The following is a 16,539-nucleotide window of genomic DNA, read 5'->3' as shown; positions in this document are numbered from 1 at the left end:
ATACTAGAACATCTCACGATTCACCAGTTTTTAAGGCTCACTGAATAATTCGTTTGAGCGCTACAGCAACGAAGTCTTCCCAATAATATAGACCAGCACTATCCAGCAGAAATATAATGTGAGCCACATGTGTAATTTTAAGTTTTCCAGCAGCCACATTAAAAATGTAAAAAGAGACAGGTGAAATTAATTTTAATAGTATTTTTTAACTCAATATATCTACAATATTGTTTTTACCATTAATTGGAATTGGAGATTGAAATAGAAATTAAATTTAAAATCACATATCTAGCGTACCTGAGTTTCTGGTTTGCAATTGATCCCAGCTTTCTCTGCTCTTTAATTTATCCACAAGTTCTGTTTTCTGATGAAGTCATTGCTTTCTTAGATCTCTTTGTTTACAGCATCAGCACTAGTAGTTGGCTTTCTTGTTACTAGGCAGTATTTTTCTTTTCTAACTCCGTGAGAGTTACTGAATACAGAGCAGAAGCGGTGGCCTTGAGAGGCTGAGTTAGATGATCCATTAGGCTCACCCACTAAATGACTTGAGCCAGAACACCAGCTTTGTGACCCATGATTCAAATTCCGGCTGAATGGCCCTAAGAGTTATTCTACATTCTGGACCTTCTGGATTGCCCTCAAATATTAAATCCAGAAAATTCCAGAGTCTAATGTGCCATTTTTCTCCTTTGAGCCATCTCCCAAACCTCTACACTTCCCCCATCCCCTTCACAATGAAGAAATTCAAGGGTAGGTTGGGAAGATTTCAATGAGTATTGAAATATTGTTCCTTTTTTCCCTGCTTAAGGATGTTCTCAGTGCTAACATCGCACAGTTTCTAATGTGTTAATGCTAATATATCCTAATAAAGGAATCAAAAAATGGAATAAAACATTTCTTTGGACATTCTTTGTTTTCACATTTGTGAACAAGCTATCCTGTTTCACTCCTGGGACCACCAGGGTTGCCTTTTCTCCAACTCAAAAAGAAAAAGATATGCGTTTAGTTATAGATGGCATCACTTACTATCAGGGGGTAGGTCTGCTGAATTTAGTAGTTTCCTTGGTTATGGCAAAACTCAGGGTAGGTAATGTACAGATAAAGGAAGAAGATGTGAACAATCAAACAGATCTTGTCTCTTTGTCCACTAGCTTATTCAAATCTTAAAAAGACCCTTTTAAGAGGGTCTTTAGGAGGAGGTCTTAAAAAGACACTTTTAAGGTGATGGGAATCCCCTGGCAGTCCAGTGGTTGGGACTCCGTGCTTCCACTGCTGGGGGCCCAGGTTCGATCCCTGGTCAGGGAACTAGGATCCTGCAGGCCATGCAGTGTGGCCAAAAAACAACACAACAACAACAAACACAGCAAAAAGGTGAAGGGACGTAATTCTCTTTTGACAGCAACATTTACTAACCATTCTCACACCCGGGCGAGTTTCCTTCTAACAGAATTGGCTGCATTAAAACTTTGTAGCGAGACACCTACCTGCACAGGCTACGTGGACACCTGAGTAAGTCCTTGTGGAAATAGTCATCCATCATTCCTGTTGGGAGGTCACCAGGCAAGGCTGCTACGGGGGGAACGGTTTTCCCCTTTCTTAGAGACTGGCTTTGATGGCAAGACTCATATGCCTACTATGAGTTCTCTGTTGAGTAAAAGTGGGCCAGTTGCCTGGCAAAGACTTCAGTCCAACATGGCCACTGGGCTCTCAGACCACACTCCTTGCATGTATATTGGGATGGGTAGTGGGGATGGAAGAGAGGCTTTCTGGAAAACTCTCCAGTATCAGACCAAACCACAGCAAACCACTCCAGATTGAGCGTGTTCCATTTCTCGCCTCCCTCCAAGTTCTCACGGTGCCCCAAAAGGAAAAACACACGCATTCTCTCTCTCTTGCAATCTCACGCACAATTGTGAACATCCCAAATCATTAGCACCTGGGGGAAAACCCCTCAATCTTAAAAACAAAATAAAAACTAAACTAACCTAAGACCATTCTCTTCTCTCCTAGAAGAAAAATATTTATTTCCTTCTGGAGGGAATAAATAGGGAGCAGTTAGGGAGAGAGCAGATTGCTCTTTTCTCATGACTAGGTTGTGCCACTATGAATGAAACAAAAATAAAGGAAGGAAAGTTCCCAAAGTTGGGTTTTCATAGTGAAACACTTTGGGTGGTCGTATCCTGCTGTGTTCCTTTTATGGAACTAAAATTGGAGTTCTCTGGTTCCTTGTTTACCCGAGATCCCACAGGGAGTAAGTAGGAAAATGTGGATTAAAAATTGGGGATTTTCTGTTACTAACAGTCATGATATTTCCATTGTACCAGAGCATATAGCTTTCAGGTCTGGCTCTAACTAATAAGTACAAATTGTGAGCAAAAGAGAAAAAAGGCCATTTAAATTTAACGCTGAGACTCGCTCGATACAGACATGGAGTGTGCTGTGCAGGAAGAAATAAATCGAAATGCCCTCTTTGTTCCTTACTCATGCCCCCTCCTCCCACATGAATGCTCACCCAGAGGTAAGGCCGTGGTTGGATTTGGGAGGGTTAAGGGGTGTTAACAAAAATGCTCAAGAAAAGATGGATTCCAATTTCATTAGCACTCAGCCTGAAAACACTTTCCTTCCTTTGTGGGAAGCAAAGATCAAGTGAAAGACAGTTGCGGGACACTTCACTTGTTTCCTGGAAGCTAATGGACCACGACAGGAAGGATGTTCACATAACTCTAGACGCAGCCAAAGAAGGTGCTCTTATCTGCTGCTTGACGATTACAAATGTCTTTCTTTTATTATTTTATTTTATTTTAGGTTGTGCCGCATGGCATGTGGGATCTTAGTTCCCTGAACAGGGATCGAACCCGTGCCCTCTGCAGTGGAAGCAGGGAGTCCTAATCATTGGACCACTAGGGAAGTCCCGAAATGTCTTTCTTTTAAAACACACTTTGTCTGTGTGACCAAGTCAGGAATTTCAGAAGCCGGTTCCCTCCTTTCCTTCCAGCCTCCAGCTTTAGGCATGGGATTGATTGATTAATGGATTCATTTAATGGACAATAATTTATTAGCTCAGGAAGGAATTTCAGAAGTCAGTATGAGACCCTCCATCTCCCAGCTTGGTTCTTATTAGAGTCAGGCTCAGGGCTGATTGACTGATATACTCATACATTTATTCACTTGTTTTACAAATTGGCAAGTTTGTGTCCTTGGCATTGTACTAGGTTAATGCTTCCAAATATGTGGTTTGTATAACTCTTTTTTTAACATAGCACTAAGCTGAACATTATTTACTAACAGGGTATTAACTGTGTTAGAAAATTGTAGAACTATCACATCAAATTTAGAATTTCACGATTGTCATTTCTTAGAAGGTAGCAAAAATAGATAACTAAAAGAGGGTAAATTTAAAGAAAAAATTGAACAGTAATAGAGATGAGAGTACATGTCTGCCCATCAAATTGTGAGCCTTCACCATGTCTGTATTCTCCACGGTACCTAGCGTGGTGCCTTGCATACAATAGGTGCTCAATAAATGTTTCTTGAATAGACTGAGTTCCTATGCCTGGCAAACATACCACTGAGCTGGAGGGTCTCTTTGTTTAGTAGATCTGACTTTCCTCTCTGGCTTGTCACTGATCTCAAATTTGGAGCTGGGAACATTAGCTTATATTTTCTTGTAAGAAGCATCAGAAGTTTAAAAGCTAACAAAAATAATAGTGGTGGTGATGATGATAATGAGATTTATTGAATGCTTCCTATTTTCTAGGCATCGTTTTAGGTGAGAACACATATCTCTTAATTTCTCATCTTCACTATGACTCTGTGATATGGGTTTCTGTTTACAGATGGGAAAATAGAGACTTGTTGGGGGGGAGGTGTTTAATATCACCCAGCTGCGTGTGCCAGAGCATGAAAAGGAATCCTGTGCGTCTGACAGCAAAGGAATTTGATTCTTCTGTGCAACACTGTCCATTAAGACTTTTTTCTCAAATGTGGCTAACAAAGCCATCCAAATGCTAATTTGTGCATCACTTATCTGATTACAGATCAGGACCGACTGCATCAGAATGGCAGTTCAAAATGGCAGAATTACCTCCCCGCTATAGTTGGGAAGACAGGAAATTGTGCTCATGCAGCCATCAAGCCTTCCAATTATATTTTTTCACTTCCTTCCACAAAAAAAAAGAAAAAAAAAATCCAGTCAGCCTTGAGCTCTCTTGAAAAATCTTTGAACTGTGGATTTTACATTAAAGCTACATCTTGTAACTGAAGGGTGGGGCAATGGGAGAGGAAGGAGTGAGTGAAGATGCAGAGGTTTGTTAAAATGGGATCATGTGACCATCTGTTTGCCTGCAAGATAAGAAAAAAGGTGATCTAGAACTCTGTCCTTCTCCAAATTGTAATGACTTTGTGCTTGCATTTCTTTGTTATCCCAAGAGAGGGATAGTAAAGGTTGTGATCTTTCAGTAGGGCTCTGTAGGATATCCCTTGTCTACTAACCACTTCAAATCATCTCAAGCCTTTTATTCCAGCCATTGTGTGACAACCTGTTCTGCAGGCTGAGACCTGCTTCATGTAAGGGCAACCCAAGTGCTCCCCTCTCGTACTTCTTGCCATGGACCCCTCTGACTTAATGATGTCAGCCTCCTATGGGAGGATGCAACCCTCAAATGCAAAGGAGTCAATGCTCCCATGGTGCCCCTCATGATGAATTCGAGACAGAAACTGATAAATAAAATACTCCTCCTTTACTTTCCCGGAGGATGGTTCTGATAGGCACTTCGGTATGTGTCCAGGAAGGTTCTGGGGAAGCTAGTAACCAGTAGCGCATCGTGGTGGCCAACTCAAAACACATCTTTGTGTTGGTCTTCCCTTTTTTCCTATTATTTCACTTCCCCTGTCCCTTACTTCTTCCTGCTCTTAGGGATAATGTTTCCAAATAAACTATACACAGGTAATAAAACTTTGCTTTAGGCTCTTTCATGGGGCAACTCACACAAAGAAAGGTTCTAAGAGTAATAATAACGAATAACTCAAATTTGCATAGCATTTTACAATCCACTAAGCTTTTCCACACAATACCCCTTGTAGCTGCACAGCAACGAATTATACATACATATGCATACATGTGTGGGATGTAGGACATGGATTATTATGGTTCTCATGTCCTAGTGTGGGACTCGAGGGACATTGTTCCAGCTAATGATTAAGAACTCTCCAGACAATAGGGGCTTCTTAGACAATGGGTGAATTTCCAGGATGTCCGGCCCCCTTCCGAGAAGGAGGGAGATAAACAAAATGTAAAAAAGGTATCTGTCAAAGACCAATCAGGAAGCTGGGGACAAGTTCCCTCTCTGGTCCGAGCCTAAGCCGGGACCAATCAGCAGGAAAACACAACCAAATCTATAATTTACATACGGGGAAGTGGGAACCTATAAAACTGACATATTCGCGCCCAAAAGGGGTTCCTTCTTCGACCTCCTGCGTGAGGACCAAGGAACCCCGGTGCACCGGCCTTCAATAAACCTCTTGCGTTTTGCATCGACTTCCGACTCTTGTTGTTTCCTGGGCGAGTCGAAACTCCTAGGAGACCGCGCAGGTCTAACACTAGATGAGACAACTGAGATTACAAGAGGTGAAGCACTTTACTCAAGGCCATCCAAAAGGCAACGGTAGAGCTAGAACCAGAATCTTGTCTCTGGAGCTCTCAGTCCAGTGTTCTTTCTAATTTGACCTCATTCAGAGTCCTGGAACCACGTGTCTAGGATTTTGCAAACTGGAGCAGTATTGCAGAATTTTACTTTACTAGATTTCAATTGCCAGTATATTAAAGTTCACAGTATGTATCAATGAAATTAATCACCCAAATGATTAAACATGCCCACTTAAATGCAGTGATATATTTCCTGAAAGTTTTCTTGAGCAAGTGCTCAGTTCTTTCCCTTCCGTAGGCTCTAGTTTGAGGCCAGCCTGTTGCATAAGCAGCCTCCCTCCTCAGAAAAACAGTAGGAGGAAGGTATGATTCTAAATATAGCTACCATTTATTGAGAGCCAGCCAGGCTCTGAATGCTTTCTGTGGTTATCCTAATTGATTCTTAAAGATCCTGTGAGGCAGGTGTAAGGTCGGATCTTAACAAACGGCACCACGAAACAGAGGAAAGCTTCAAGTGAGCTTTATTAGGGAGCGCTCCCGGGCGAGGTTCACTGGTCCGAAAGAAAGGGGCCAGAGAAGTCGCGCCCGGGCCAGGGTTTGGGCAGAATTTATAGGGGAAGAAGGGAAAGGGGTGTGGTGAATCCGGGAGGGCGCAGGTTATTCCTTATTTGGTGGTCTCTTCGGGTATCGCGGCAATATCCGGTGCCGGTTGCATCAGTCTTGGGACCGTTAGTCCCGCCCCTCGAAAGGCGGGAAGGCTGGGCCTGGTGGAAAGTCCCCAGGTCAGTTCCTGGAACTGCGTGGTCCGGAAAGTCTCCAGGTCAGTTTCTGGAACTGGGTGGTCCGGAAAGTTTCGGTCTGATGCAACCTGTGAGTCTGATTGCCTTCCCCTGCCTCGGGCTAGTTGGCCTTACAGCAGGTACCATTAATATCTCCATTTTGAGATATGTGCACAGGGAAGTTAACTAATTTACAGGGTCACACAGCTAGTAAGTGGTGTAAGTCAGCGTTTGAACTCAGGCTGTCAGACTCCAGAGCCCGCTCTCTTAAATATTATACTGCCTGGGTGAAAAAGTGTGTTTAGTATTGCTCATTTTGTCATTTTGTATTAAATGATAACCCTACTGGACAGTTCTCCTGAGTCTGGGAGAGGGTCGTGAGAGAATATGTCTTTTGCTAGAATCCACTTCATCGACTCTGTTCTATAAAATATAGAATGTCATAACTAAATTGAAGTTATTCTGTCAAAAACACTAACATTTAACAAAGAACCAACGAGGAGGGTGAGTTGAGAAATGCTCAAATGTATAGAGTTTCTTATAGGTGATAGTATCTGATTTTATGAGAAAATATAGACATTGTGTTAAGAAATTAGTTCATCTCCTTTGAATCCTCATTAATGTGTATTAGAAGTTATTTCTAAAAAGGCTAATCATTTTTGGCTTTAAAAATTAAGCATCAAACTTCTTACGAACTAAAGTTTAAAAATTAAATGTAATTTTAGATTACACTTGTAATCCAATTTTGGATTAAATTTGTGTTTTTCCATTGCATTACATTGGATACTTCACTGGATTACAATAGATAAGAATTGTGGGATAGAGAAAATAGTAGAAAGTATATATGTATATATATATAGGCATACCTTGGAGATATTGTGGATTCAGTTCCAGACCACTGCAATAAAGTGAATATCACAATAAAGTGAGAAGTTTTTGGTTTTCCAGTGCATGTAAAAGTTATGTTTACACTATACTGTAGTATATTAAGTGTGCAATAGCATTATGTCTAAAAAGAATACACATCCCTTAATTAAAAGTAATGCTGTTGGGAAAACGGTGCCGTAGACTTGCTCAGTGCAGGGTTGCCACAGACTTTTAATTTGTACGAAACACAGTATCTGTGAAGGTCAATGAAGCAATATATATATATGCATATATATATATGTATATATATGTACATATGTGTATATATATGTATATATAGGTGTGTATATATATGTGTATATTCTGTATATATTCTGTATATATATCATTCTGTATATTCTGTATATATATCAGTGATTCTCGAACAGAGTTGGGAAAGAGGTAGATCAGAATCACATGGTAGATGGTGGCTCTTCAAGGTGATTATACCAATTTGTAATTTTTTTCAGTCACATGAAGGAGTTCCTACAGCTTCTGTAATGCTGGTGTTACCCAGACTATATAATTTTTCAAATCTGATAAATATGAGATGGTTCTCATCTCCATTCTAATATGGAATGTCTTAAATTAAGGAGTTTGGTTATAAAGTACCCTTTAATCTTGATAGCTTTATTGGTACTCCCACTTCTTTCCTTACATCCTGTCTGCCATTTAGGCTAAGCTGTGAGAGTTGGTGTCACGTGAGAGAAGAGAGGAAGGGCTGCCTGGGCAGCAATGTCCACAAAGTAAGAATGAAGGAAGGTATGATGTACGAGTAATTTCTACCCAATAAGAAGGGGAGGTAGAAGCCTTTCTTGTAGAGATTAGAGGGGACAGAGCAGAGAGGACAGAAACTCCTCTACTCCACTACTTCCTCAATCATTAATGGCATGGGGTCACCTAATATGATGCTACTTAATGTCCAATAAAGGAAAGCAAACTAATTATTTTTTTCTGTACATCTGATTTTCACTGTGTGAAAATGTTGCCCCATATCTCCAGTGCCAACATACCTGATTTCCATCTACTGAACCTCAGTGTCAGGTGCTATGCCAGCAAAGCACTTCATCTCTATTATTTCCTTTAATCATCCAAAACTATCCTATGGGAGGTGGGGCAATGTGATTTTTCCTCTTTTACATGTGAGGAAACTGAGGTTAGTGAGATAAAGGAGCCTGCCCAAAGGTGGAATTGCTATTTTAATTCAGGGGTGACTGATTCCAGACAGGCACACTTGACCACTGAATGGTCGAGACTCCATTTGGAGCACCTGTTGGTAATGACCTCACAGGAGACTGGTGGGCATTAGGAAGATAGGATACATGTGAATTCCGGCTCTGGACTTTGTGATCAGAAGAGCTAATGAGACCTTGAGCAAGATGTACTACCTTTTAGTAAGTGCTCCTATCATGATCTCCTGGATGGCAATAGCTGCTCTTGACAGAGGCAGGCAGTGGACTCAGGAAGCCATTATCCTTGGTGCATATTGAAGCTTGTTCTTCAAACATCTCTTCCTGAGATGGTGTGTCAGTTAGCTTCTGCTATGTAACAAATTACCCCCAATACACAGTGGCTTAAAACAACAACCATTTATTTACCTTATAATTCTATTGGTTGGAAATTTGGGCTGGGCTCATCTAGGTGGCTTTTCTATTCCCCGCTGGTCTCACTCATTTACCTTAACTGCCAGAATGTCCTGTGGCTGCTTAATTAGGATGGCCTCAGTGGGGAGAGCTTATCTCTGCTCCCTGTGGACTGTCATCCCACAGCAGATTAGCCCAGGCTAGCTCACCAGGCCTCTGGGTAAGATTCTGAGAGTTTGGCAGCTGCAAGGATTCTTAAGGTTTAGGCTCTAGAACTTACACAGTCTGTTCTGTGGCATTCTGTTGATCAAAGCAAGTTTCAAGGCCAGCCCTGATTCGAGAGGTGGGGAAATAGAATCTACCTTTTGACAGAAGAATCTACAAAATCACAATGCAAGGAGTGTGGATACAGAGAGGGGAGTAATTGAGACCATGTTTTTCAAGCAGTATTCCACAGACTGGAGAAGTCTTGGGACAGTTTTTCAAGCCAGTGGAGGCTGGGTCTCTGTGAGCCTGGGAAAAACACTAGACTTCATTTTTTAGAATTTCAAAATATAGCTTTAGAGTTTACCAGTCTCCATGGTACTGAAGGAAGTGCCCATTTTGTCACCAATTACCAATGCAATGCCCAATGCAAGTGCTTTATGGAGCTGTGTTCCCATGGATGTTCTCTTTAGTTCTAATATCATTTCTGTTGCTTCTCTCAACCCACAACCAATACTGTGAAATATTGCCAAGGGACAACACAGCCAAATCTTCATTACCTGTGTTTTGATTACATGTTTTGATTTATCTGTGGTAACTCAAGTGCTTGCTCTGTTGGTATTTCCATATTCGCTCTGTTAAAGAACAAAATTCATCCGAAGATCTAATTGGCTTTATGAATGATTCATGAATCGGGCCGCATCCATATAGCAATTAGTAGGGTACTTGAGGGGTTGACAAAAACGGAAAGGTTTATAGGAAGAAGGGGAGGGCAAGGGAGCTGTTAGCAAAAGGAAAGAAAGGGCTCTTTTAAGGCCAGGACATCTTTTTTGGGAAAGGGAAAGCAAGGGTTTTATCATGCAGATTACCTCTTCTTCCTCTGGGGGATGGAGAAGGCTCAATTGATGTTATCTCATTGGTGCTGGCCAGAAAATTCCAAACTGGTTGATTAAGATTATGTTTCTGGGGAAGTCTGAAACTGCAGTTAGGTTAGGTGTTTTTAACTGTAGGTTTGTTATCCTGGTATTCAGCACAAGTGATCCCATTTTGGGCCTTTTCTCGTACATACAGATTTTATGCAGGGAATGAAGCTATCTCTATTGTTGGGGAAGTCTGAGTCAGTGAAGCCTGGCTTACACTGCTCTTTTTGAATCAGCTTCATTGAAGATCTGTTTAGTCCTTAGAGATGTAGGGAAATGCCATGGTCAGGCTGATTGTCCTGAGTCAGGATTTCGTATGGAAGACACATTAAAAATCCCTTTCCCCAAACACCACATGCATCTGAATTTACTGCAAATGTCAAGACAAACCTAGATGATTTTTCTAGATTACTCACTCTCTTGGAATGTCCCCATCTACTTTCTTTCCGTACATGAATTTTGAGAGTTGACTGCATAGTTCATGCATGTTGGCATATTTATGGGTTTTGATAGAGCCCCTTGAATTCTTCATTGTGCTTTATGAAACCCTAATCTACTCAGATTATAAATCTTCTCTTCTCATGTTTGGAGGCAGCTTCCTATAAGACTCAAAATGTAGCCAGTATTAAAATGGTAATTCCCTAAAAATATACTGTGGGGCTTAAGAGTTAATCTTCTAATAATAAGAGCCTACTATGAGACAGGCACTTCCACGGCACTTTGAATACATAAATAAATTTTTCTCACTGTAACCCTTCCATGTAGTTTGATCATTCCTATTTCATATATGAGGAAACTAAGACTCATAGCAGTTAAGTAACTTACTTAGAAGAGCATGGAATCATTATGCCACTAAACCAGACTGGGGACCAAGGTCAGCCTGACTACAGAGCTAGTTCTTTGCATAATACAATGGGATTCTTAATGTGCTAATGGCCTTTGACTGCTGAGTCACTGCTACTATCATTTGGAAGGAATGTACTACTTTTTCCTGGAAGCAGTAGGGATATTGATGCCCTCACTTCCCCATCATTATGATTTCATGGCATGGCTACAAGATAGAAGTCATCTTCTAAAAACTCACATGAGTTGGAATGATAGACATTGCATACACTTGGGGGAAAGGCACTGACCAAGTGAGGGATATGAAGTGGGTAGGAAGAATCAGAAAGGCGCTTCTCTGTTAATCTTGGAAGGGTGCAATTTCCCTAGAGGAGGAGGGATTTTGGTCCTTATTTAGCCTTGATTGGAAATGTCATGCCCTCAGCGCCTGATGGTTACTTCTTATTTGCAAGGCTAATTTTATTGTAATGAGAGCATAATGAGCAAAAGGTTACATTAAGATAATGGAGATTCCCTCGTTTTCCCACCTTTCTTTGCCTCCAGGACACTTGTCACCCCAAAATGTGTGGTTCCCTGTCAGTCCGGAGGTTCCTGCTTTTGTCTGCCCAAGGCCCCTCATTGTTTACAAGACATATGGTTTCCTGCCATTTGGCCCATGCCCTCCGCTCTCTGCTCATATCTAGCTATCTGCCTGCTCTAACGAAATTAAATACTTGATGATTATGAGCACGTAGTAGCCCCAAGACCTTCTGGCGCCTAAGGATTGACAATGTTAATTGCCTTGTTACCTCAACATCAATCAATGAGAGAATCGTGCATGAGGGGATCACATACCCTGGGGCATCCCTCCTCACCTTCCCTTTAAAAATGAATTGCTGAAACCCTTTAGGGAGTTCAGAGTTTTCTGGGACATCAGTCACCCGTTCTCCTCGCGTGGCCCTGCAGTAAATCTTTCTTTGCTCCAAAGTCCGTCGTTTCTGTTTGTTTGGCCTCACTGTGTGTCAGGCACACTTGTGTTTGGTAACAATATCAGCCCAATGTAGGCAGTCCAGCTTCTCTCTGCCATGCTAATGCTTCTAGGAATGCCTTCACTCGAGAGGCACAAACGTGGCTTCTGTAGTTTAGTTCTCGTTGAAAATCATAGGTTTTGTGTCAAAGCTGTTTGGGTCCGGAACGACATTTCCCAAGGGTGTTCCAGAGCATCATTTCTCAACTGTAGTCCCAAGTCTGGAAAACTCTTGAAAAATAACACCATATTCTAGCTTATGAAGGGCTTGGAAAAATGCTGCACTTCACATACCTGATAAACTGTTTAATACTGGTAAGAAATCCAGAGCTCCATTTTGGACCTGTTACATTTGAATTGCTTAATATATATCTGAGTGGAGATGTCCAGGGAGCAAGTGAATCTGTGAGCCTGGCACTCAGGAGGAAGATGAGATTTAGGGGTAAATAAATATTAGGGAATTAGCAGCATATAGATAACATCTTTTAAAAAAATTATTATGAGGGGGAGGGAGAGATAAATTAAGAGTTTGGGATTAATAGATACACACTACTGTATATAAAAGAGATAAATAGCAAGGTCCTACTGTATAGCATAGGGAACTATATTCAATACCTTGTAATAACCTATAATGGAAAAGAATATGAAGAAGAATATATATATATGTATAACTGAATCACTTTGCTGTACAACCAAAACTAACACAACATTGTAAATCAACTATACTTCAATTAAAAAATTATTATGATAAGAACATCTAACATGGGATCTATTCTTTTAGCAAACTTTAAGTCTACAATCCATTCTTGTTGACTATAGGTACAATGTTGTACAGGAGGTCTCTAGAACTTATTCATCTTAGCTGAAAGTTTATGCCTGTTGATTAATAGCTCCCTATTGCCCCCTCCCCCTCAACTCCTGGTGACCATCATTCCAGCATTTGATTTTAGCATATAAACGTTTTCTAATGCAATGGGTCTCTCCTTCGTGTAAATACAGAGAAGAGGGCTGAGCCTGAATCTGGAACACCTATGGGAAACAGATGGCTCAAAGTTATAATGAAGTCATATTAAATAATAGGGAAATCTTTAAAAAACACACATAAAAGGATTTACTAATTATGATTTAAAAACTTGAAAGTTGACCTAAATAATATTAATTTATATACAACTCTGCAAAATATTAAGTGCTTTTAATTTTGGACTTAATTTCAAAACAGTGACAGCTTTGTTGAAAATAATAATCTTAGATTAATTTTTTTTTATGCTTCTAATAGACCCTCGTCTCAACAGTCCATAAGATGGAATACACAGACCTCTTTTATTTATGGGTTCTTCTGTTTGGGCTGTCTGTGGAACCTCCAGAATTTTAGGTCTGGATAGGTGGCTTTGGCTTGAGAGGTTGAAAGGAAGACACAGGGCAGTAGAGGAAAGAAATAAAAATGCAACCTTAAATGCACAAGGGGGCACGTTCATAGTCACACATACAAACGCAGAGGAAGTAGTGAGGAGATACAATAATTAATACATTCATCATTGAAGAAAGCAATGTTAAAATACATTCATTGGGATCCACACTTGATGGGGGACAATTCAATTATAATGGGTCATATCTATTGAAGATAGTCATATCTTTTCCCTGATTTACAAAAACTGTGATTTTTAAGCAGTCCTATACAATGTTGGAAAAAATCTCACAACAAAAGATGTGAGCTGGGCTTTTCAGTTCTCTTCTATTTTTCAAATTCTTTTTCACATTACTTTCCCCAGGTTTCCAGATTCTTAATCTGCCTGATCTTCTCCACTAAAAAAAATCATACTGAATATATCATTCATTAATTTATTATTGGTTGATGATTAATTTATGCATGCAACAAATACTTATTGAATGCTTACTATGTGCCAGGCACAGTTTCAGCTCTGAGAATATAAGTATAACCAAAATATATAAAGATTTATGCCTTCATGGAATTTATATTCAAGTTGGAAGTGGGGAGAAGGAGTTAGAAAAATAATTAAATATAAAAAAAGGTGCACATGTGTCAGATGTTGGTAAGTGCTATGGAAAAATATAAAGCAAGAAAGGGGGGTTGTGGTAGAGTTGAATTTTAAATAGGGTCATCAGGGACAGTATCACTGACATTTGAGCAAAGATCAGGAGGTGAAGAAGAGAGTTGTGCAGATATCTTGGGGAAGGTACTCTATTATCTTTGCTTGAGAACTGGGGAGAAGGAAATCTTCAACTCATAGAAATAAAATGTAAATAATGGCATTTCAGATGTCAGTTAGGAAGACGGTTTTGGTGCAAAGACCTTCTTGGAGTCCTGTGAATCATGCCATGCACATCACTGCCAGAACTGCTAGTGGGAAAGGCCAACCTAGGAGAGGGGTTTTGAGTAGCTCTTCCAAAGGTGAAGGCTATACTACCTGGCAAGTGAGAGCCAATGAATGGATCTGTGGTAAAAAGTTGAAGGCTCCCAGGAACATGGTAGGATGCCAGAAGACATTTAAACATCAAGAAGAGAGAAAAAAAAAATCGACTTTATTTTACAGTCATCTTTCTAACTTTTAACTTGGCTTCAGCAATGTCTCTTTAGACCTTTGAATCTGTGCGGGGTCTGGGCACCATCTGGTTCTCTGTAAGTCTAATAATGATCCTATGTTCCCATGATTCAAACTTAAAAATAAAGGTTAGAAGTGTAACTAAGGAGGTCTCTCTGGGTTGATAGAGGAAGTGAGGAGGAACCATGAGTGGCTTCTAGTATTTCTTATATGATATCCTTACTTCTGGATGTCCAGTCTTTTTTTCATAAACTCTTGGTAATTATGTCTCTGACACCAAGGTGAGGGCTGGCATATTTCTTTGAACTATGTAGTGCTTGTAACTCTTAAGCTCTATCTGTCAACACTCATTGTCTGAATGCCCCCACTTGTTTCCCAGAGTGCCATGCCATTTCCTTAGTTCACTCTTTCTTCGTCTAATCTCCAGGACAATTAAATGTCCCCAGTCAGGGGCACCATGTATGCCGTGCAGATTGTACCACACACAAGGAGACCTAACCAAGGGTCAAGTGGGAACTAAACTTCACTCTCTGGTTTCCTTGCCAAGCTATGTTCCCTGTCATCGAGCAGTGTCCATCTGGGGAAAGAGATGTCCTTTTCTAATTTAGCCAGAAACAACTTATGTCAGTCAAGCCATGTTCCCTTGTGGCTGCAATCACCCAAAAGGGGCGCCTTTTCGAATTCACACAATGGAAACTTAGGGGCTAACAGTGGCCCAATTTCAGTTTTCAAGGCATATCTTCAATGAAAACCTCTCTCCCTCTATCTTTCTACATGCACAAGCAGACATACCCAAAAGATCTTGTGCATTTGTGTGGTTACAGGCACATTAAGAAAAATGTCGATCATTAAGAAAAACTCATTTTGTTCCTAAAATTTTGTTTCATCAACGCTGTGGGCTGTAATTATACTGGAAACAAGCCAAGGTTGTTGTCCACCGAAAGCACTTCAGAATGAGTAACTATCAATGAAGTAAAAGCAGGCCTGGTTTACACTCCCATTTTAATGTTGTCCAAATCTTAGGATTATAGGGACGTAGAGAGCCTTGACAGGTTATTCCACCTCTAGGAAGTGCTCTACCTAAATCATTACAAACAGGGTGGATTACTTTGCACAGGGTCAGAAAAAAATGGCTTGGCGTCAGAAACAGCGGTTGAGTCAGAAAGCCAGGCTCTGAGTGGTAGACATGAGGCAGGTTTGTTACAGAAACAGCTGGATTTGCTCCCATGGCAGTGAAGTGGGCTGCCTTCCACTTGTGTGAACTCGGAATTGTACTTAACTCATTGCTTTGCAGTTAAAAGCAAGGGCTTTGGAGCTAGATCTCTAAGATTCGAATTTAAATTCTACCTCTTTTTTTTTTTTTTTTGGCGGTACGCGGGCCTCTTACTGTTGTGGCCTCTCCCGTTGCGGAGCACAGGCTCCAGACGCGCAGGCTCAGCGGCCGTGGCTCACGGGCCCAGCCGCTCCGTGGCATGCGGGATCCTCCCGGACCGGGGCACGAACCCGTGTCCCCTGCATCGGCAGGCGGACTCTCAACCACTGCGCCACCAGGGACAGGGAAGCCCTAAATTCTACCTCTTACCTGCTGTATTAACTTGACCAATTCCCTTAACCGCTCTGTGATTCCGTTTTCTCATCACCATTGTTGACATCTTCTCCATCATCACCATAATCCTCACCCCCCTCATCACCATCATCTAATTCTTGCCCCTGTTCCTTCAGCAGCTTTCTCCTACAGCTGGACACTAAGCTGCTTTTGTCTGTAGTTCTTTTCCTTTCTATATATCACTGTGCTTGCCAAGTTATTTCCAAGCACCAGATTGGGCTTTCCTCGGTGTCTGGGTTCCTCCTGAGTAGACATCCTGGATATCACCTGGATACAGACTGTTTCAATTCAATTGAATCCAAAGTTAACAGATGGTGTTCCCTACAGGAGGAGAGAGTTGGGGGTTTAAGGTGTTCAGAAAAATAGATTGGATGAAAAGAAAATATTACTCCTAACAATCTTTGTGAACTTATTTGGATTAGATTTAAAGAAAATATATAGGCTTTATGTGCATCATAAAAATGAGAGCTATCATTTTTTTTGAACA

The sequence above is a fragment of the Tursiops truncatus genome, chromosome 8 (genome assembly GCF_011762595.2).
Source record: "Tursiops truncatus isolate mTurTru1 chromosome 8, mTurTru1.mat.Y, whole genome shotgun sequence".
Lineage (NCBI taxonomy): Eukaryota > Metazoa > Chordata > Mammalia > Artiodactyla > Delphinidae > Tursiops > Tursiops truncatus.
The sequence above is the reverse complement of the archived record's forward strand: the minus strand, read 5'-3'. Positions refer to the sequence as shown.